Source organism: Tyto alba, unplaced genomic scaffold (genome assembly GCF_018691265.1).
Source record: "Tyto alba isolate M040663 unplaced genomic scaffold, T.alba_DEE_v4.0 Super-Scaffold_28, whole genome shotgun sequence".
Classification (NCBI taxonomy): Eukaryota; Metazoa; Chordata; class Aves; order Strigiformes; family Tytonidae; genus Tyto; species Tyto alba.
Window position 1 is genome coordinate 11924801 of NW_024881302.1, and position 23078 is coordinate 11947878.

The 23078-nt window shown below is 36.1% G+C and overlaps 1 long non-coding RNA gene across 1 annotated transcript in view; it reads right to left on the bottom strand.

Annotated features, from left to right (window-relative positions):
* Positions 1-14344, bottom strand: part of LOC116959348 — a 105483-nt gene extending 91139 nt beyond the window's left edge. Inside the window, exon 1 of the long non-coding RNA XR_004405787.1 lies at positions 14280-14344. This is a non-coding gene — a long non-coding RNA (uncharacterized LOC116959348). The remainder of the gene's footprint in view (positions 1-14279) is intronic.
* Between the last annotated feature and the right edge of the window lie 8734 nt (positions 14345-23078).

Below are 23078 nucleotides of genomic sequence, written 5' to 3' on the forward strand. Positions count from 1 at the left end.
TAAATGGGTGAGGAATACAGACGGCACTGACAAGTATCTTTGTTCTGCCACCTGTGCTTTAGCTGGAAATCAAAACACCACTCTTGAACTACAGTGGATGCTTATTACTGAGTTACAACCTTAGTATCTAATGTGTAAGGTTATTACTGCTGAAGGATACTAAATTTGCTTTGGTTCAGTGAAGAACTGAAATTGCAGTTACGATGATTCCTTTCCCCTCTGTTTATGTTGCAACACAGGTAATTCTTCCAGACAGTTTAAGTGTGAGCAAGAGGATATTGAGATGGTGTTTCACACATTTTCAAGACAGGAGATACAGATGTTCTTCCCTTGCTGCTGAATTTGTCAGGAGTAACAACAGAGAGGGAACACTATCCTGTACTCTGCCTTTGGATTTCTGCTCTGAAGAAAATATATCTTTAAATTTTTACATGCCACAGTCTCACACAATGTTACTTTACACTAGAAGTATTAGTACACTGCTAACCACATTAAAAAGTCCCTAACTCAGTGTTATTAAGTGCTCATTTAAAGTAACATTTGTGATCTGCCAAACTACTCAACTGCATGCAGTAAGAAGTTTTGAGCCATTAATAAGCTTGCAGTTATATATAATAGGGAGGATAGGTTTAAATAAAATTACTTTCGAGTAGGGGAGTGATTAATCATTGCTGTTCTCCCCTTCATTTGTATTCTTAGCAAAAGTTGTCAACCTTTGTCCCAGCATTAATGGTGAGTTTTATGTGACTGTACCTGGTATTCTTAAAATTGATTAATTAGCAAGGCCACATTTATTTGAAAGTGCAGAATGGAATCACATTTTCATTCAGTTCCCTAGGGAACTAATTATAAGGTCTGCTCAACACACATCACAACAATATCTCCTATATGGCACAAGTAATTATTTAGATATTGTAAATATCCTTTCAAATACTTAAAACAACTGCTTCAGCTATTTTAAAGTTTTATTAGAAACTGGTGCTAGCCTCTGCTGGGAAGTTCCAAATATTCCCTGCTCTGGAAAAACAGCAGGTATTCAGGCATCACAAAAACATAAGCCTTGTAATGGGAATTTATCACATTCACCTCTGAAACAGAACAAAGGAAAAAAAAAATGGAGTGAAGGGGAACATAGTAGTAAAGATTACACAACCCTTAAAAACCCCCCAAACATAAATGTTTAACAATCCAGTGATGTTGTTTTCTCTCCCTTAGCTCCATTGCAGCAGTCAATTTTTCCTTTTCTCCACCCCTCCATCCCCCCCTGTACATTAGAACCTGACAATTTTACTACATCAAAAATAACAGTAGAATATGCAAAATGCAAAAGCACATCTTTTAGAAAAGGAAAAATCCTTCTTTCCCATCTTGGACTAGCCTTGAGGCAGGAGAGAAAAGGCTAAGAGGGACAGTGGCTCTGACTCAGTCATTGCTGTTCACATTCCAGTAGCTTTAAGAATGGAGTGACATCATACTAAAGAAAGTTTTGTATAGGAGCATTTACAGTCTAAAAAGATTAGACAGCATGTTGGAAAAAGAAACCATACATTTGTACCTAGGAAACCAACACACAGAAGTTACCCTCAGTATTGCAAGACTTCTCCTTAAGTCTCTACCAGAACTAGAAACTCAACTGTCTCAAAACTGCAATTTACCACGCAGAATATACACACACAACAAACATTAACACAGCCTTTGAAAGTCACAGAGTGGCTGCAAAGTAGCTGAGTAGCTACACCAAGGATCAGATCACTTATTTTTTTGGCCCTTGGAGTTCTCAGCTTCCTTAGGCTGTGCTCTGATTCACAGGATTTGCCCCAAAGGCAAATTATAGGGGGGAGAAAAAAAAAAAAAAAGCTATCTGATTGGCTCCAAAGGTCTTCTAAATTGGATGATACAGTGCGCATCAAGCAGTAGAATAGCTTCCATAGCAACACACACTCTCTCCCTGCTTAGTTATTTCTAGGGCATCTATCAGTGATTCTGTTCCCTGAGAACTGTTGCAGGGAGTGAAGGTTGCTTGCAGACTTGTAAACAGCCACCTACGTTAGTTTAGAAGTGCATCTGTATTATTGTCAGTGTACCTTGTGAGGGCAGGCAGCAGAAAACTGCTGTTCCAAATTGATTATAATACAGATTTATATTTCCCAGCATCTTTCAAACAAAGACTTCAGTGCTGTCTACAAATAGACTACAAAACACCCTGCAAGAGCCTAATATTGCAGATTCAACTTTCTGAAGCCAGAAAGATTAATTATATAAGACCATGCTGGCTAGAATTACATACCAGATATTTCTATGTCTAAGCAGAAGACAAGCCTTTCCACATAGGAAAACAGTCTAAAAATCTTCCTCCAATCCACTTTTTCTGAAGGCATATCAAACACTTTTAAATAGTAATTTACCTCACCTTCACGATACAACAGAACAAACTAAGTATATCTTGAAGTCCAACATACATACCAAATCACAAAAAGTTGTGCCATTATAATGCTTTAGTTAAAATTACTGTATTTAGTCTTTAAAGATTCTCTTCTATTAGCCCACAAGTTATACAGTATCAATAGCTCTCTTGATTTTCATCACCTTGGAAACATCACTACAGGTAGGAAAACAAATCCCAGGAAAATAAACATGGAGTTATTATTTGTAAAACATTATTTTCTTAATTCTGAATCTTCTATTTGATGATCTTAAGGAATTTTGCAATAAATGAGAAAAAAATCTCATTTTGTATCTAAGTAAATCTCTTCTCTATCCAAATAATAGCAATTGTAACCATGATTTTGAAGATTATAAGCATAGATAGATAAACAAATGAAGTCTGATGCACACATACCATTTCTCTCAACAACAAAACCACAGGACTTCTGACAAAAGATGGACCACATTTATGTGAAATGTAATTTTTATGTTAAATACTACTTTTTTTTTTTTTAAATGTCCGACGTACATATAGGATAAAACACCAGTTACTAGTGTTCTAAAGAGCTCTAGGACATGTCAGCAGCTACTGAAATCAATAACAATTAACACCGTTTACTTCACAGAAAAAAAATTGTAACTGCTGTTCTCTTGCCATTTAATATTTTGCTAAAATAGACAAATTGGGAAGCTATAATATGTTTGGTCAGGTTTTAGTAAACAACACTGAAACAGTCACCAAACATACACATCAAGTGCACAGTTAGTAGTTTAAATGCTTTTGTCTTTTGGGTATTTTGTAGTCCCCTATCATATTCACTGAACGACGAGTCACTGGAGAAGAAACAAAATGTTCTGCATCTGAATTAACAAATATATTAACAAGAAAGAAAAAGAAAAAAAAATTAAAAAATACCTAATCTGAAAAAGAAGAGAACTCAATTTTTTATTACCTATTCTTTGTTCGAAACAGCCAGTGTGCGTTGACCTTCAGGGCATGCAGCAAACTCTAGTTAGTTGTAACAGTATTTGGAAAAAGCCAGAATTTGATGAGACTTGCAGACAGCAAAACTTTGTGGGACTCTACCAGTGTTTACTATTGCAATGAGTTTAATTTCTTTTCTCTCACTTATGCCAGGGTTGCTTATGGTCTTGAAATAGCTTTCAGGGCTCAGCAAAAGGGAGAACACCTACAGTTAAGAAAGTGGGGGAGACCTGGTATGAGAACCAAAGGTAAGTGTCAGGAAGCGAGATACTTTTCAAATAGGTCAGAAAAGTGTCATTGTGGGTGTGTGCTAGAAGTCTTCAGTAGAGTACAGAGTCCCTGAGTTAACAGTCTTTTGCTATCAACAGTAGCCAGTGAAACCAGCAACAAAATGCAAGTCTCATCTCATTGCGCTGGCCAGCAAGGGAAACCACTGCTTACTGCTGCTTCATTAACACCAGTAGCAAAGACTTTCTGCAATGGTTCTATCCTCACAGATGAGGTAAGTGAAAATATTGACTTAACTGAATTTGAGTGGTTGGGTAACTCCTTTTTAACTACTGGGAAATACAAGCAAAGGTATCTTAGGGAAAAAGAAGGTTACAAACCCCATGCATCTGTACAACTGTATGTCAGATATATTAGTCCTATGCATCATATAATTGTCCAAGGCATATGGTCAAGAACTTGTTCCATGAGACCCAATCTCCAAATGGCATGTAAGGCATGAGGTCACACAATGAATGGTAACAAGAAAGCCAGACACTGAAAGGCTGCTCACTAGGTAAGCATCACAACCTAAGCACTGACATAATTGAGGTAGAAACTATCTCTGATGAGTCATTTGTGTGTTTTATGATGCATATTAGCACTGCACAAACTCAGCCTAGGTTGCTACTTGCACCTGTGCAAAGCAGCCCTTTATTTACTCTGAGAAGCATGCCCCACGCAGAGCCATGAAAGTGGTTACAAGTAGAGGAAAGCTCTATCTGGCAAGGCCAACACAGTGAGTCAGTGCAAACTGAGTGCATCTGCACCATCATCTTCCGAGATGTAAAACCTGCATGTACATCTCCCTGTAAAACCTGCACCTTCTGGCTTAGTCTGAACCCTTAACTAGAATCACAAAGAACTGTCCCTATTATCTACCCTGTTTTGTAAGTACAGTCAAGCAATATTACACATCCAGCTCTAAGCTCACAGCAATGATCCAGAGTAAGTTTGAGAAGCTACCACAAGAAGTAACAAGTGGAAGAAAATCATGACAGTCTATCTTTCAACCATAATGTATGGCCAGCCTGTTTTCTAAGCTTAAAAGCAAACCCAATTACATAGTAAAGAGAAAGGGCCAGCAACCCATAGCAGATATGAAAGACTAAATCTGTGTGTATTAGCTATTAAAACTCACTAATTGATATTAAGATGAAAGATCTTATTTATTTCTCCTTTACCTGAAATAAATTTTGTTGTTGTCTGTGCGCAAACTTTTCTATTCCTGTGACCCAGCAGTGAGCCAGTTGAGAGAACTAAATCAGCAGAATACCAGTCAACTGGAGCTGGGTTTCCATCACTGTGCTTCTCTGCTCAGGCACACTGTGAGGTCAGAGGAGCATCAGAGCCAGTACAAGGAAAGATCAGTTAAATGAATTCAAGATTCGGGTCACCAGTACAAAATGGAAGCAGCAGCAAATGTCATCAATAGCCACAAAATAGTCAGGCAAACAATGAAACTGAGAAAGGACAACCTTAAACAAACTGTCAAAGAAATTTCATATTACCAAATTGTAAAGATGAAAGGGTTTTTCCTCCAGTTAACTTGAACTGAGATAGATGAAAGAGAATGACTCGAACTAAAAAAAAAAAGGGACAGAGTTCAGAGGCAAAGTTATTCAAGTTGCCATAGACTCAGCTGGATACCGATATTGCTGGAACAAGAAACAGACATTCCAAATGACTGCAAAATTAGATTTAGAAACAAGAGCACTGAAAGAAACAGGATAAGAAGGCAGCATAAGGGAGATAGACATTTTCATGCTGCTTTCTCCAATACTAGGTTCTTCTAATATTTTGAGAAATGAAAACTTCAACAAAATATCAATTAGATCCTTCTAGTAAAGCTGTCCAGAAATAACCAGTGTTTCTCAGTGACCAACTAGAAATATCTAAAAGGGCCCTGATACTCATAAAGTCTTCAGTACACTAGTTTTCATATTTTGTTGATATTCAGGCACTCTATAGTCTCCACAAGTGATGTTTGTTTTTCCAGACCAAAAATCCAGCTGTAAAATCATTCTACATCTATCAATGAGAGACAAGAAGAAATACAGCTTTACTACACTTTTTTTAAGAATGGGTGAACTTAATGAATTTTATATGTGAAAATAATTTGGCAGATATATCATGTCATTTATAATATCCCTCCATCTTCAAAATAAAATTTAAGTCCTCCCAAATACACATATAATCAGGAGCTAACATATTACAGCAGAGTCTAAGATGTTACACTGTCACTTCTCAGTTGGCACTGGATACTATCAGCGTTGCCACAGAAGAGCAGCTGAGAGGCTACAAACCCCATTGTTAAGTGTCTGTGATTGTTGCATTACCCACACTGGTTCAGCTGTAGTTCAACAGACAATGGAATATTTCTACATGTCATGAGAGCAGACAGAACCTTCCAGCAAATTAAAGAAGAATTCATATAACACTTAAAAATACTAAAATCAATATAAGATCAATATGTCTAAAACTTATTTTACAAAGAAAATATTTAGACTAGTGAAGAAAGTAACATAAAAAAAAAATCTCACATTGCAGGGCATGGGATGTGAATACCATTCATTTCTGAGCATCCACTAATAAAGAACACTTGAGACCAAGTAGCAGAAGATTAAAAACTCATCCTGAAAGAAGGCTTCAGCGCTGATCTCAAAATAAAGAAAAAGAAGGCTTCACTTTTCACACTTCACAGTGTTTTGCTTCACTGCTACTGAATGATGGAAAAGGAAATAACAAAAAGACTCTTTGGTGTCCATGTCCTGGGTTTTTTCTGTATATTGTAAAAAAGAAAAGTGACAGAGCTGATCATTAAAAATGTTATAATTAAGTCCTGCAGTCACCACATATGCAGCTGAAAAGAGAAGTGGGATCAATTCTGAAAATTAAATCATGGTTAAAGAAAAACTGGTGAATAAACACATGAAACTGTTAGGAACAAAAAATGCAGCCTCTTCTGCTAGACTTAGAGAGTGAGACAAAGAGACAGTATCATGTATTTTCAATAATCTAATTTCCTGTTGTGCCCTTTTCTATGAACACACAACTTCATGTTTAATGAAAACTGTGATTTAATTCATGGCAAAGAATCAATTTACTATTCCCCCCCCCCAATTAAAAAAACAGAATAGTTGGAAATATGTAGAATCAAAATAATTGATTCTGAACACTCATAAGTTTGACAATAACCACCTTATACAAGCAATCATAGGATGTGCTTGCTGCTCAGTGATACATAAAATCTCCCAATCAAACAAGGAGATGAATGGAGATATCAAGTATATAATGGTTTGATTTTTGTCGGTTTTGTTACTGAGCCATAAATAAAATTGTCAGTACCCCCCATTAGGTGGCTACCATGCAGTTATTCAAGTGGCTACAAATGCATGTAGAAGCAGAGAGCATCAGCCTCTCCCTTCTCATGTGTAAAAGTGAATGAGACCTTCCCCAGCCTGCCACCCCTCTCCTCATGTTTATTTTATGTCTTCACATATGTTGAATTTTGGGTTATTGTTTTAAATTCTGGACCCTTAAAAAAAAAACAACACCAAAACCAAAACAAACCCTCAGCAAAAAAAGCCCAGATTAATTAGATTAATTCTTTTTTTTTTTTTTTACAGCTTACATCAACTTTGTATACCATCCCTTGAGCTGTTCTGCTATATTTTTAACTCATAAATGATGAGCAATTCCTCTGCAATAGAACTCCCTTCCCTATAATGTGTATCCATCTGTACTGAATTGCCATCTACATTTGTTATGAACCTGTCTTCACAGTGTCAGGACCACAGGAATTCCTCTGTTTTCTTACTGTGGTTGGCAACGTAATTGTTTCCCATATGTCAAAAATCCACTTCTTTACTGTCAGGATGCTTCTCTTTTACTGATGGTCCCATTATGAGACTATAAGCAAGAGCTGCTGTGCTCTACCAATGTATTGTTGACTGACTGAAGGTATGCTTTCTTTGCCAGCTGGAAAGCCCCTCCCTGTCACCACAGGGAACAAATATCTTAAATAAGCCTCCTGTTGGGACTGCAAAAGCTACTCCTCATGAGTTGTGCCAGAATTCAAGGATGGGAATTCGAAATCTATCAAAAACTTTTCTGAGGAAAGGGGTAGAAACAGACAGCTTCCACCAACTAAAAGGACAGGAAGATTTTAGAATAAGAACAACTTCAAAATAGAATATAAAGAAGAAAAAGCTAAATTACAATGTGTATTCTTCACAGTCACAAGGAAAACCACATGAAAGACACCTGGAAAGATTTTCCTTTTTTTTTTTTTTTTTTTTTCCCCTCCTGACAGCATCAGTTCAAATGCACGTAGAGACATTAATAATTCAAAGTAGAACTTGTTTGAATATGATTAGAGGAAAGGACTTCAGCATGAGGCCAACAGATATAAAAGTGCAATTCAAATTTGGTCATGAAAATCCCTCAGGCTCACGGAAATGAGAGCAGCATCGCTCTGTAACAAGCGCATGAAATTCCACTGTAGCTGCTCAGCCCTGGCCTGTGTGCCCACTCACAATGCTCCACTAGCAGTTGTAAAGCACTACTGTGTTGAGCCTCTCTCCAATTATGCTCCCATCTGGCTGTCATTATAGCTCTCTACCTCTCCTCGTTTACCCTTAATAGCATAGACTATTGTAACCAGACCATGCTACCTGCTACTCTCACAGTTGCTCACCAACCTAAATAGATTCTCTGCATACTCCAAGAGATAAGCAGCTACATAAATTAAGACAAATAAATTCTCCTCCACTACTGCATGGCAATTATATACAGCCACAGGTTTGAGAAAGCATTTTTTGTGGGGAAACATGGGCTTTTAGAAACAAAATCTGTGGTAAGGATACAAACTAAAAATCCAAATCCTCAGTGATTCATTTATGTAAATGGTTGGAATTTTGAACCAAAAAAGACATCAAAATTAAATAAAAACATTTAAGTGTATGAAACATTAAAAACACCTACATAGTCTAACCATCACTATGTATTATACCATCCTCTCACATTATGCAAATACTTAAGTCCCTTGGCAGTATATATTTGGGGACACAATATAAAAGACTGATTCATCAAAAGGCGTTGTCGCAGATCAGAAGCAGCCTTACCCGTACTAAGACACTGTGAATTGCCTACAGCAGAAAAGGAAGTGCTTTCATCCAGAGATCTCCAAAGCATTCTCCCTGTGACACCATTACCTCCTGCAAGTCTTTTGGTTAATCATACTTAATGCTGAAAACCAGGGAGGAGCTCCAAAGGGTAGGAACACTCCATGCAGACCTGAAAAGCCCTGAAAGCATTCCACAGTGACTAGAGTGGGACAAAGGATCAGGTCAGAGCAGGCCTAATTGATACATGGTATATTTTTGATCCTTTTTTAAAATAACAGCTAAATTGGAGAGCAGAGGGAAACATAGCACAGAACCATTCAAGGATGGAGAACTAAACGGCACCCATTTTTCCAGTAATAAAGTATCATCAGGAAGATGTTACTCTGACTAAATGTAGATCTTTCAAAGTTAGTATGAGAAGTTATAAGCAAAACAAGCTGTTTGGGTTTGTTGGTGTGTTGTTTTTTTTTTTTTAAGGAAGGTAAAGAAAAGCCTCCAATCCAGGAGTCACATTTGCTTTAGCAAAGACTTCATTTGTCATTTATCTTATTCTGAACTCACTGAAGAATTGTAGAGGCTGCTGTGATCTACAGCCAACTAGATCAGAGTCAGAAAATAGCAAAGGAAAAATGGTTAGTTGTCTAACAGATGGAGCGATTAACTACACTAGGGGAATCCAGTAAAAGCAAGTAAGAATAACTAGCAGGGAGCATGGCTTTCAAGGGCATTTAACAGGAAACCTGGCTTTTTTGGCTGTTTCTGTATATCTAAATTGATATTTTATTCTAGTTCCTTTCTCTTCCCTGTTACCTCTTCTATTATTTCAAATCCTTGTCTTCATGTGGAAAACCCAGAAAAAGTACTTATTTCTGAGTGCAAGAAAATGGAAAATACTCTAGGTTTCTGGGCAAGGGTTCAAAATGATATTAAATATTTTAATAATAAGCCCTAAAAATTGAACTGGGTCCCATGGTGCTGTCAGTCAAGACCTTGATTTGTCTGACCATCTGCTTATTTTCCTGGTCTTGCTGTCATACGTCTACCAAATGAAAAATATGATCTTTTGGGGCACTGTCTATCTGCAGCTCTTGCTAATTTCAAGATTTATGGAGATTAACTATTTTGTACATCAGACAAAAATGTCTCCTAGAATTGATAACTGAGCAAACACAAAGATTCACAAATACAGTATTTCGTACACATATACTGGCAATGGAGGGGCATGCCTTTATGATTATTAAAATGATAAATTTTTATTTATAAAATAATTGTAAAATTAGCGTATAAACAATTGCCCAAACTACAACTCGATGTAACTCAACATTTTCCAGTCAAGCAGAAAAACATTAAAAGATGTAAAAATTTCCCAAATACAGTCAGGTTCTTGAATGTTAATCAAAAGTTTCACCTGATTTTAAAACCATTAGAAACTTCTGCAGAGGGGTATTTCATAGCAATACTTACATTGCACAATTTTCCAGCAGACTGTTTCAAGTCATGCAACAAGCCATCAAAACAGATACTGCACTGGGAAGCAGAATATTTGGATTCTACTTCTAGGTCTAGGCGAGACCTTAGATAAATCATTAAGCTCTTTCCCTTCATGCTCATTGTCTGTTTTGCCTACTACAGTTGTAGCAATCACGTGCTTCTGCAATGACAATAGGCATTCCAAACTGGCTAGAGCCCATATTTTCTCATTTGACATCAGTTGTATCAGTAAAACAGGTATCAAGTGCTGATGCAAAGGCAAAAATCTGTAGCTGCCTGGCCATCAAAAAGCAATCTGAGGTTATGCAGTATATTTAACATACTCTGTTGCAAGATTTGGTGACATAATCCTTTCTTAATGTGTGCACATGCACAATATGCAACACAGAATAATCTTGTATCTCATAGCATTTACATGCTCTGCAATTCAAAGAGTTCCAACTTTTCTGTAGGATAATCTATTTTGATATAACAGTTTTACTGTGAGAAAAGATGGAAATTATAGTCCGACACAGAAACGATGTCTACTGAAGAGAAAAAAATATGCTTTATAAGAAAAAAAAAAATCAGACTTGTATGCGCTTTATATATTATCTTCTGATTAGTTGTTAAAGCAACAATCAAAAGAAACATCTCGAGACAGAACTGAGATTATGAAGTTGAAACAGTGAGAAAAGACCAGAATTCACTAGGTACAAGGAAATGTTTTGTCAGCACCTGGTTCTCCTCTCATCATATGTTGAAACAAAGTAGTCCTGAGATCAACAAGAAGAGAATATCACAAATACTGTCCAAATATATAAAGGAAATTCCAGTGTTGGCAGACTAGCATATATCTGAGATTTCCTCAGAAGCAAAAACACCACATAAAAGGAAAAATGATCTTTGTATTAAAAAAAAAAAACACAATGCTCTTTAACTTGAGAAAGAACCCTCCAAATAATGGTATAGTTGGCAGCATGAAAAATGTTAGCAGATATTATAAGGATCTTTTTCTACTGCACTTATGATTTGCCATCCTCCTGCCTGTCAAGAGCCAATCAAAACTCTCAGAACCTTTCATAAACTTCTGGAGCCTGCCATGAACTTTTCTGAGGTTCCTCAGACTCAAGTACTTTTTTCCAGACAGTGGATGCTTACGTGGGCCCATTGTGACAAACAGAGGAGTGTATTTATGAGTGACTATAGAGTTACATAACAAATACGCATATTTTGCGTCACATGAGGGAAAGTAAACACATTGGTTCTGTGAGATAGGAATATCAGCTTGCATGGTAACGGGAAGCAGACTTAAAGTGGCCATAACTGCCCAGGGCAAGAGCTGGGTACCACTGGTGTATAAACAGTACAGCAGTAGAAAGGTAAAAAACCCTGCAATCTTAGATCACGCCAAATTACAGAATTTTGTTTTCTGTGAAACTATATTCATGAAAAGGTACTACAAGAAAAGACAAAGTTAAAGAAAGTTATAAAGAGCAGGAGCTAGCTAGAGCCTGCCTTTTTGAATATGCATCCCTCCTACTACAAGCTGGCAAGTGAACTTTTCTCCCAGTATGGTGTACCACATGCATGTTTTTCACTGCTGTAGTTTCCTGGAATAGCTCTGCATACAGTGAGATATGGGACACTGGCAAAGGAAGAAGGAGGTCACATTCACAGGAATCCCAAAGTAGCTTAAGTTCTGTTTAAAATGCTGTCCATCTATATTCCTGACACTGGTCCAGCTAATGCGAGAAGAAAAAGGTAGCATCCAATCCACTTCTTATTTTTTTAAAATAACCCTTGAAGTTATTTTTAAACAACCTTTAAATAACCTTCTTTACCATGGCACATAGTATTCCCCTTTATCACAGCAGACAGTACAAGGATTTTGTCCTTTCAAAGATTGTTGGGAAACATAAATGGCCTCCTGTTGCAAGGTTTCCCCATTACTTATCCAGTTTACTACTGAATCCTAATTTCCTAACATATGCTGTTAAGATATTGTATAACATTTAATCACACATGACATTGTTAATATATATTTGCAATAACTACCTATTTCCTTTCTTTTTTATGAAAATGTATTTTTCAATGAAAATAAAGACATATTATCATAACTGAAAAAGTAATGTAATTGCGCAATGTAGACCTAAATATACAATACTTCATGAACAGTGTTATGTCTGTGTACAATTCAGGCATTATATTAACTCAAACTTGTTTGTTTTTTGTTTGGTTTTTTTTTTTTTTTTTTTTTTTTTCATATGATCATCATTTCTGCAAAGAAAACTGCACAGAGAGAAGGTGACTGCCTGGAGAATTTCCTCATTTTTACAAAAAGTATCTTTATTTGAGGAGAATATGGACAATACAAAACTTTCAAAAAGAAATTCTGAAATTAAGTTGACATGAGTATCTGGGAAATTGATGTCTTATCCACCATACATAACATTTCAAGGAAGTTCAATTAGTGTAAAATGCCAGTCAAACTCATCTCAAGACTACTTTCTATTTCAAGCCTATATTCTTGATACCTATATTTTATAGCTTCTGGTTAACATTATGAATGTGCTGAAGCATCCCAGTATGTAGTAAATGTGTTGCAAAACAGTAAGACTAACAATGGCTGCCGGAGCAGCCAAGTTGGGACTGATAGGTTATGTGGATAATTGTACCTTTAGCAGGCTTCTATAAGGAGATAGAACCTGACCTCAAGTGAAGAAGGTGCTTCCATTATCTAGCTCCGATTGATTCGATAAGGAACATTCTGGGACAATTAGTTGGCTAAAACGGAAAGAATTTCAAGTTCCTCCTACTTCCCCGTAGAAGGAGAAGCAAAGCACAGACATTAAACTCAAAAAAGGAACAAAACTGACAAAGAGGCTTAACAGAATGTCATAGGAGAGAAAGATTTAGTGCTTTTAAGGACCAGTAAGGAAGGGAAAAGCAGGAAGATCAGAAGTGCAAACCAGAAAAAAAGCTCATCTGGAGCAGTCTGATCAGTATCCTCCTCAGAACTGTATTTCCAACAACTGCTTTAATTGAAGCCTTCTCTTCCATTAAGTACGTCATCGCACTGGTGCTATTAATGTATCCCCATGCCAAAGTTCAAAATACACTGAAAGCATTCTTTAGAAAGTCAGTTAATAAGCAGGGTACAAAAAAAGAAAGTTAGCTTATCCTAAAATAAGTTGTCAAAGATAAATACAGAATACAGATTCTAGAAGATGCTGTAAACCATTTGGATAACGGATTAACTTGCAACAAGTAAAATTTCTTAGGTGAATTACATAAGAAGTGGAATAACTAATACATAAACACACACATATACATGACTTAGAAGACATACACTAAGAATAAATACAACCAGCAAAGTAAACAATAGGTGATGTTAAATCTTTTTGTGTTTTTTGGCAATAGCAGAAGAACATGACAATGGTGACAATCTATAAGGGGGACTTCTCTTAGCAAATATAACAAAAAGAATAGGCCCAAAACAGTCGAAAAAGGAAAAGGTACACAGTCTGTACCATGACTTTTAAGAAAAGCTTTCTATCATTTACTTGTAGAGAATGTGCCAAACCACATTACTGTTAATCCCAAAGTACAAACACATTCATGTATATTTCAGTTCTCGAGCAAATTAATCTTTTGTTCTAAACATTTCTTTAATGCAGCTTCCGCACTACAATGTTTCAACACAAAAGGATATTCTAATGCAGAAAGGTTGAAAATCCTGTTTATTAGGTTACCTGCTTCATCTGCTTCTCTTCTGATAACCTGCAGAGACCCAAGTGAGAAGTTCTAAATCATAGTAAGGATGTGTTTGAATGAGCTCATGGGTTTGCATCAGTTCCTGTTTAAAGTGTTTTCCACATTATTCTTTGAAGGCTGAACGATCAATAATTAAAACACATAAATAACAAAAAAAGAATCTGATTGTTGTTACTTCCTGTTATCTACATATTATGTATCTATTGCTATTCACCAAGCACACATACCATTGCCACTGCAGATGATAGTTTTACAGAACTCCAGTCAAACCACGTTAACTTGCAGCAGTACTCCAGCACTGTAAGAGAAAGGTATAATGATGCAGAAGTTAGAACATACCACAAAAGAGATTTAGCTTTAGCATTCATTAATGCCTCTGACTTTCGCCTTCCCTACACCCTAGTTTCTTACCATGAATAAAACATTAATAGTGACCATCATTGCAGTTTCTCTATACGTACCAAGAAAATGCTCTTTCTAGCACAAACATATAATGTATTTTTATCCTATAAAACCTTACAACTCAAGGATCTCCTTTATGAAGTTTCATCATATTTAGAACTGATGATAAAGTCACAGCAAAATGTGTGTGCTGGAATCAAAAAAAAAAAAATAAAAATCAAATATTATTTGTGATATGATGTAATAAGACACACTGCCCATGTTTAGGTGTAGCTGCAAACTTCTCTAGTAACTGTATTTGTAAAATAGTCAAAAACAGGACTTCTAAAGCCATCATTAAAAAAAACAACTTCAGAAAGGAAGACACCATTAATTATTCCATTTTCTAAAATACTGAAAATCTCAAACGAGTCCAGTAGCTAGTGATTTTAATTCTTCATGTCAGAATTTAGAAGCACACAGAAAAGTATTTGGTGTTTGTTGACTTTCAATAATTGAGATTTCTTTCTTCTGGAACCTGGGAAACAGACTCTATTCATGTGCTTTGTTCCTGATCCCCATTTTTGGCTGGCACAATTTCAACAGTGCATCTCTCACTGACAAGCTCCTTCATACTGATGAGAAAGAAAGTTGCAGTTTTCCTTTTTATTTTTCAGGTCTCCTTATGCTTATTTAATGAAGCATAAATATGGATGGCATCTTCCTCCTTACATCAGTTGAAAACATACAAAAATACATTCAGCTGCAAAAGCGTCTCTTTTTTAACCAGTCTTGAAATAGTTCCTTTGGTTTTCATTATCATAGAGACTTACACTTCCCTCATACACGCAAGTTGCTCAATCTCTGAAACAATCTATCCACATAAATTCATCACACTGATTTCAGAAAAAGTGTAAGAAAAAACACGTACAGCACTCAGATCAAGAAAATCTTTTCACGTAGTAAAGGCATAAAGATTCATATAATTATTCTTTCACTTCATTTCCATTTCTTATTAGAAGAACGTTCAATATTATTTTTTATACGTTGTTCTTTCCTCTTTAACTATAATTAACTCTACAAAGAGTAAGCCACCTAGCCGTGCATGAAATCAGCCATACCTAACAGATAACTTCACCTAAACACTCCTGACAGATTTCTAGTCCTAGAAATCCCAGAGGACAGGGAAAAAGTTAATTGTCTTCTTCACAGAAGTACTATGCAGTGATCTGCCAAAGGACATTCCTGTTTATCCATTTAACTATCAGTGTATGCTGCAAACTGGCCTGTAACATTCCCCTCCTCCTATCCCATCTCTTACTGGGTATGTCATCCTCCTTCTTCAGCTCACCCTTGACTTTTGCCTTTTCTTTTGCCTTCTTAGTGTTGGGATTTTTTGTCTTTTTTTAGGGTCATTTACCCAAGTGTTCTGAAGGTGGAGAGAAGGTGGTATATAACTGGAGTAACCAAGAAAAGATGTCTGCCACCAACAGGCAAACACTGACACGCAGGTCCATGCACAATACCTGACTACAGAAATTATTCAGCTCGGTTTGAGTAACGTGACAAATTTTGCTGGTATTGAATAGGCAAACCTATTCCTATACTGATATCCAGAACAACTTTTTTATGTTTTACAGCCTTAGTTGTTTGTGATCTCTAAAAGCATCAGATACTTACTATTTGCTCTTCTTGCAGATTCTATCATAAAAGTATTAAGTATTCTCAAATTTCTGCATACATTCCGACCCAGGAAAAAACTTCCATATTAATGGCATGCTTACACACCTATAGACACAGACCACCAGGCACCAGCTCCACCCATGCTCCAGATCACTCTAAGTCCCCCTCAAACCAGAAACCATACCACAACCTTAACGTGACGCGACGCTGAGCCTGCACTCACACACTGTCAGGGAGCAGCAGGAGCAGGCCTGTTCCAGCAGGAGGTGAGTGACCCCAACACACACCAGCCCAGCAGCCTCGCCAACAAAGACATAGTTCCACAGCATCCAAGCAGGGAAGGACTGGCCAGAGCTTAAATGGAGCTCCCAGGTCAGGACGAGGGGGGTGGGTGGAGGTCCCAGGTGAGGCTGATCAGAGCAATTAAGGGCTATCATCGTCAGTAGGCTCCTGACCTATACCTACTTTTCTGGCTACAGTAGACTTCTAGCTGGCTGACTCAGAGTGTAGATGAACAACCCTACACCAGTTTGTGGTAAATATCCCCTTTATTAAACAGAGGATGTATGTATCGTATTCTCTGAACATGTTTTGCATTTAGACTTATGAAATATTCAGATTAATTTAAAAAATATTTATTTGTAGTACACTGATCTCTGTCTGCTTTTTTAAAGGATCATAAAGGCAGTTATTAATAGAAGTGACTGAACTGTAGACATTATAGGTTTTTCAAGAAAAACATGCTGGAATTTCAACTTAAATTTACTCATTGTAGGACCTCCTTATACTTCAGAGACTATATCAATTATCTTCACAAGCTATGAAGTTTGGTATCTAAGCTTGTAAAACTGATATAATGATTCCTAAACAGGAAAAAAAAATAGATTTTATAAGCTAGAATCTAATCATGTTAGAATGATTCACCCTCAGCAGAAAACTTCTGCTTTCATAGAAGTGAGGAAGTAGTCTTATGAAATATATGTGTATACTTTTATTTGGGCCTATCTTCAAGCATTACTATGTATATATGTCCACATGTAACATTTTGGCTTGTTTACACATGCAGATATATTGAAAAAGACCTTTATTTGTTAGAAAGCTAGGTGGTGGCAATTGTGGAAATCAGTATGTGCATCTTATTTTACATGTTCTTGGAATGCATCTTTTATAAGTTTATAGGCCAAGACCAAAGCAAACTTCTGCATTAAGTCATGCAAGAAGCACTACACTATATTCATGTAATATAGAACTAGTTCCTTAGTATAAACTGTTTGTTTTTCAGTTCACACATAGATCCAACAAAGTGCTCCTATAAAAAACTGGGTTACCATATCCAATGAAGAAGTCAGCAATGTTAATCATGTTTGTTAGATTACAGCTGAAATACAACACGGAATATTGCATCTGTCTGAGAAAAATATCAGAAAGAACACAAGCATGTCACCATCATTTAAAGGAGGAGAAAATAAATTAAGTGCATACTTACTGTTTCTATGTGGAAGAACAGGAACAGAGAAATTTAAAATATTTCTGTGTATTGTATATACAAGCATACAAATAGAAATTTTAGATTTGTGCCTTTCAGATTCATTGTTTTTTCAACTTTTTTCCTTTGGAAGGATTAAGAAAGGGAGACAAGGGAAACTATAAAACTTTAAACTCATTTTTGTCTATTCAATTTATACCAGAATAAAGGAAAATACTACTAAATCTTCTTGTTCATTCATACACAGGCTCTTTTGTACATAGTTCTTAAAACTGTTTTATTTGTAGCACTACATGCTTTTTCTAGAATTTACCAGAGACAAAACTTTTATGTATGTCAGAATAAGAAACTGCAGCTATAATACTTTCTCATATCACTAATAGTTTAAATAGACATTTGTTTAAGAGTCCCACCATTTTCAGAAATATAGGCTGTACTACTGCTCACAAAAATAGAAAAGAAGTGTTTAATTGGAAAAGCAAACTCTGTGCAAAAAAAAAAAAGATAAAAACAAACAAACAAAAAAAAAAAACAAAAACCAAAACAAAACACTACCACACATCTACATTTAGAGTGAAGTCGATGTCATAAAAAATACAAAACTACAATCATCTTGTGTGACTCTTAAGCCATAATCCATGTCTGAAGGCATATCCATATTTCAGCAAGTTTATGCTGTACTAAGCAGAAACATGAAGCTTCCAGTTCCAAGATTTAATAGTAAAATATCTTAAAATTAATAGTGAACTATGTAGTGCATTTCTTTTGCAAAGTTCATACAGAAAAGTTATTAGGATATGCTTCTGGCACAAATACCATCTGCAAAAGACTGTCTTTTGATCAGTTACTCCTAGTTTTTAGTATTCTGGCTTTGTTGATGTCCTTCAGCAATTCGTCTAATTCAGAACAGGCAGTCATGTACGTGCCTGCAGGAGAACGGGAGCTCCTCCACACCTGCAGGAAGAGAAGCATCTGTAGCTAACATTGGTTCTGTACCCGGAGCACGGGTGCAACCAAAGTCTGTCAGTAGTGAACAGAAAGGGGAGTTCCTCCAGACTATTTATTTTTTTTTATTCTTGGCTGAAAAGTCATTATTACTCCAAGTAAATGGATAGTATAGCTCAGTTAGATTGTTCAAAGCAGCCACCCTAAATTTTTTCTATGGAGACATGTAAAGTGCAGTTACAGCTGTAAAAACAGCCAATGGCTAGAAAGTAAGCTTGACTATGGAAAAAAAAAGTATGTTGAAAGGCCAAATCCAAAATCTTAACACCTTTGTTTTGCTGAATTCCTTCTGCGTGCTAAACTCAGACACAGAGGTTACATCAGTCTCTCCTAATATTTTCCCTCCATTCTGCATTTAAAACCCTCACGAATTCATATGTAAGAATTCAGTAGCTTCCAAACTTTTTCTAAAAAAGAAGCTCAGTTAATCAAGTAATGCTTTTAGCAAGATACAGGGAAACAATGAAATGTTGATACTGTGACTGCCCAGCATTACCCTAATCAATGATTTAATATCTTTAGCTAAAACAAATGGAAGAATTTTCTCTAGGAAGATACCACTGGTACACTCCATCAGTGTTTTTACTTGCCAGGATATTCTCTAATTTGAGTGCAAAGATATTATCAATTTGATATATTTGCTCATCTATTTTAAACTTTAAAAGAAAAAAAAACAGGAAGCCTATCCACTTATCAGAGTGCCACCTTTCTTTAATGAAGGATATTTCAATCTCCCAAATTACTATTTAAGTTACTCTCTTATATTCTCTCTCCTTATAAAAACAGTTTTATCCATATATACAAAGAGCTCAGGATTCCATTCTTCCTAATAAACTCATCAGTGAGCAGGGCTCTGCTCTTCTTTTTTGCTCTCATTAGCAGGTCAAAAAATAATTATCCCAGTAAGGCTGTGAACAGGGAAGGCAAGGAGAATCTCCTTAAATTGATTCTTCCATTCCCTTCTGTTCAGAGCTAAGCCTACACTTCCTAAGGATGGCAGTTTATCTCTGCTTCCTGGTAATGTAAACAATTATTTAATCAAACATGATGGGTTGGCAAAATGCCAATTTAAAAAAAAAAAAAACAACACAAAACAAAAGGAAAACAACAAAAACAATAATTAATTAATTAATTAAATAGATAAATAATCCTCTCCCCCCCCCCAAAAAAAAAACCCAAAACAATAACAAAAAAACAAACCAACCAACCAAAACAAAACCACACCACCCAAATATTTTTTATTCTACCCACCACAGCAGAGGAAAACATAGTAACTAACCACAGAAGAGTCAGCACAGCACATTTGCACACTTGCACATTCAAAGAAAGCTCATTTTTCCTGCTTAGCTAAGTTGCCAAATGCTCCCTTCACAGACACTATCTTCAAGAAACCCCTTCAACTCTTCCGTAGAATATCCCTCTCTTTTCAGTTATAAACTCTTCTTTGTGACTACTAACTTTAAAATACTTTATTTTAAACCCCTGCACACAGAGTGCAGACGTTTAACATCCTTTCTGGATTAAAATCTACCATGTTGTATATGTTGTAGTCTGAACTTATTTCTCCATTTTCCTTTTTGCATCTGTAGAATTTTCAGCCATAATTCACCATACACCTGCAGTTGTCAAGGAACTGGAACACTTTGCAGAAGCATGGAGTTCTGCTTTTTTTTTTTCCTCCTACAGAATTGTTAACTATAAAAACATAATAATATCTAAATAGTAATTCTAAATTATTTGCACATTTTATTTTTGCCTTCTAACCTTTGCTCCAATGCTTTCATGTCAACCACAATAATTATTTACTTTTACCACTGATGAATACCACTGAAGCAATTACAGACTATTATTTGAATCAATTGGTGGTTAATATTCATATATAGTGTATGAAACTACATTGCTCTTCAAATTAAAACAGATTTTTTAAAAAACAAAACCACAAAACCCCAGGTGACTGTGCTACTGATAAGAAAGTCTAGCTTCAGGAGGCTCTGAAAGTCTCAGACCTGATGGGTGAAAGGTTTATGTCAAGTGTTTCAGACACAGCTCTTTGTTCAGATAAGAATTTGCATTATCAGGCATTTTTCTGAACTGCTTTAAGGAACAATATTTAAAATCATACAGTACTGAGCTCATGCACAGGGGACCCAGCTTTGAGCAGTACATTAGACTAGATAACTTCCTGAGGTCCCATCCCACCTGAAACATTCTATGAGTCAAGGACTTTGATTATAAAACTCACATTGACTTTAACAGGAGTAGGGGTAAACCAATACTAAATATATATCCCCTGATTTTAAGAACTGCTAAGCATCTTCTCACTCTCAAATGGCATTGGTTAAAGCAACAGGTCACTTAGCACCTTTGAAAAGCAGACCACCTACCAACTCTCTTAAATATAAGTTATTTTTAATTATTTGTTATTTAAAATATTGATCTCCATATAAGTTCTTATCAAAATACGCCTAGAAGTACATCCTAGAAGGATTTTGTGCATGTGCTACTTTCTGTTTCTGGATTGAATTAATGTTTCTTGTTAGAAATATCTTGTCAGATGTTTATTGTGTCATTGCCATAGTTCAAAAAAACGAGGGCACACCTAAAAAGTCATAAAAGAATTTATCAAAATACACAGCTGAAATGTCTATGGGAGACAGCCTGTGCATGCCTTTTTTCTTTTTTTTTTTTTTTTTCCCTTTACTTTTCTAGACCTGTATCTCATTTGGTAAAAATGTATCTGAGTAAGATACTTATCTTCCATATCTTCATATTCTCCCTCTTGCTCTATACCACATGGTTATCATTTTTCTATATGCAGGGCAATTTTTCAACTGAATCTCTAAGGCTGAGCTTTTGCCTTTCTACAAAGAGGATGATAAAATACAGAAAGAAGGGGAGAAGTTAAAGATCCAATTAATTCATGTTCAGTGAACAGGCAAACAGGTACTGCTGAGCAGGAATCACCCCTCAACAAAGTCATATATTCTCCTGATGACAATTAATTATACTTTTCAAAATATCTAAGTTCTAGTACTCTAAACAACTGGCATTCCATTTCAAATAAAGAACATAGCAACATTGGCTCTGTAAGAGAATAATATAGATGAGAAAGCACATCTATGAATCATATTAGAAAGCTAACCCTGTAGCAGATTTTTTCAGCCAACCAGATATATAAAGGACATAGTTTGAAGGATTTTTGCATTTACTCAAGCTAAAACACTCATCAGCCTGCAATATTAACACACCACCACACTGATTCCCAGAGACAGAGCCCTGGTACTCAGCTGGGATATTCCATTCCAAGCTGACACATTTCATTACGGCTTCATTTTATTTACAGATCATTTTGAGGCACATCAAGGGCTCAACTACAAAGTTGATCAAATATCTGCTGTACAGTAATATATATTTTACATCTGTGGTTTGTGGAAGAAGATGGATTTCCTACACAACAAGGCTTCTAAAGAGTTGCTATAAAGTATGAAAGAAGAGTAAATTCCAGAAAAGAGAGGAATGTGTTGTCTGACAGCTATCTTCTAAGCCTCAGCCAGCAGAAAAGGAACCCTGCATTCAGTGGCAAACATACAAGAAAAAATAGAAAGGAGAGATCCTAAGTCTTTTCATCCATTATCCTGCAAGCTCCACCATTTCTGCATTGTCAACAGAAGTGAAAAATTAGTCTTGAGACAAAATTCCTCCCACTGAAGAACAACAGAAAAATTAGGGCCTCTAGCATACAAGGAACAATTAAAATTGTGCCGTTTTATTCCTTCTCTACTCTTCCTTCTCCCTCTAGTATTTAACCCAACCCAGAAATTCTCATTGCAACTAGTATTAAGAATAGTTATCCAACTTCAGTGCCCACTGAGCTGGATACTGTAAATCAAGTATATTGTTTCTCCAATAAAAAAAAAATATATTGAATAAAATGGTCAGATGCATACCTCAGGCAAAATCTCCCTAAAAGTTCTGGAAGAAGTGACTTACAAAATCACTGACTCTTTTTGTGTCACAGGGTTTACTCTAAAGTAAAGCTACTTTTGGAGTAAAAGAGTTGGAAACATCTCTGTCTTCATACAAAGAATATGTTACACAATGACCGCATATATCGCTGCGGAGCCTATGAAGAGCACAGGAGACGTTACTCGATTACATTTTTATTGCAGGTAGAGCCTGGCTGCACAAAAAAGTTGCCGCACAACATATCAAGCTTCTCTTAAATTGATTAGGAGTACATTTCATCTTGTCTTGGATATGGAGTTATTACAGATTGCCTATATTCAGAGTAAGAGTTCTTTGCCTCTGTTTCTATAGTATTTCAGGAATAAGTGCTGTGTGAACAAGTTGAAAGAGGCCAGAGAGGCTTAAATATAACCCCACATAAGCACATACAGTCAGACTCCAAAAGTATGGGAATTCTACATCTGAGTACCAAAATGAAATGAACTTCCTATTTCATTTACAAGTG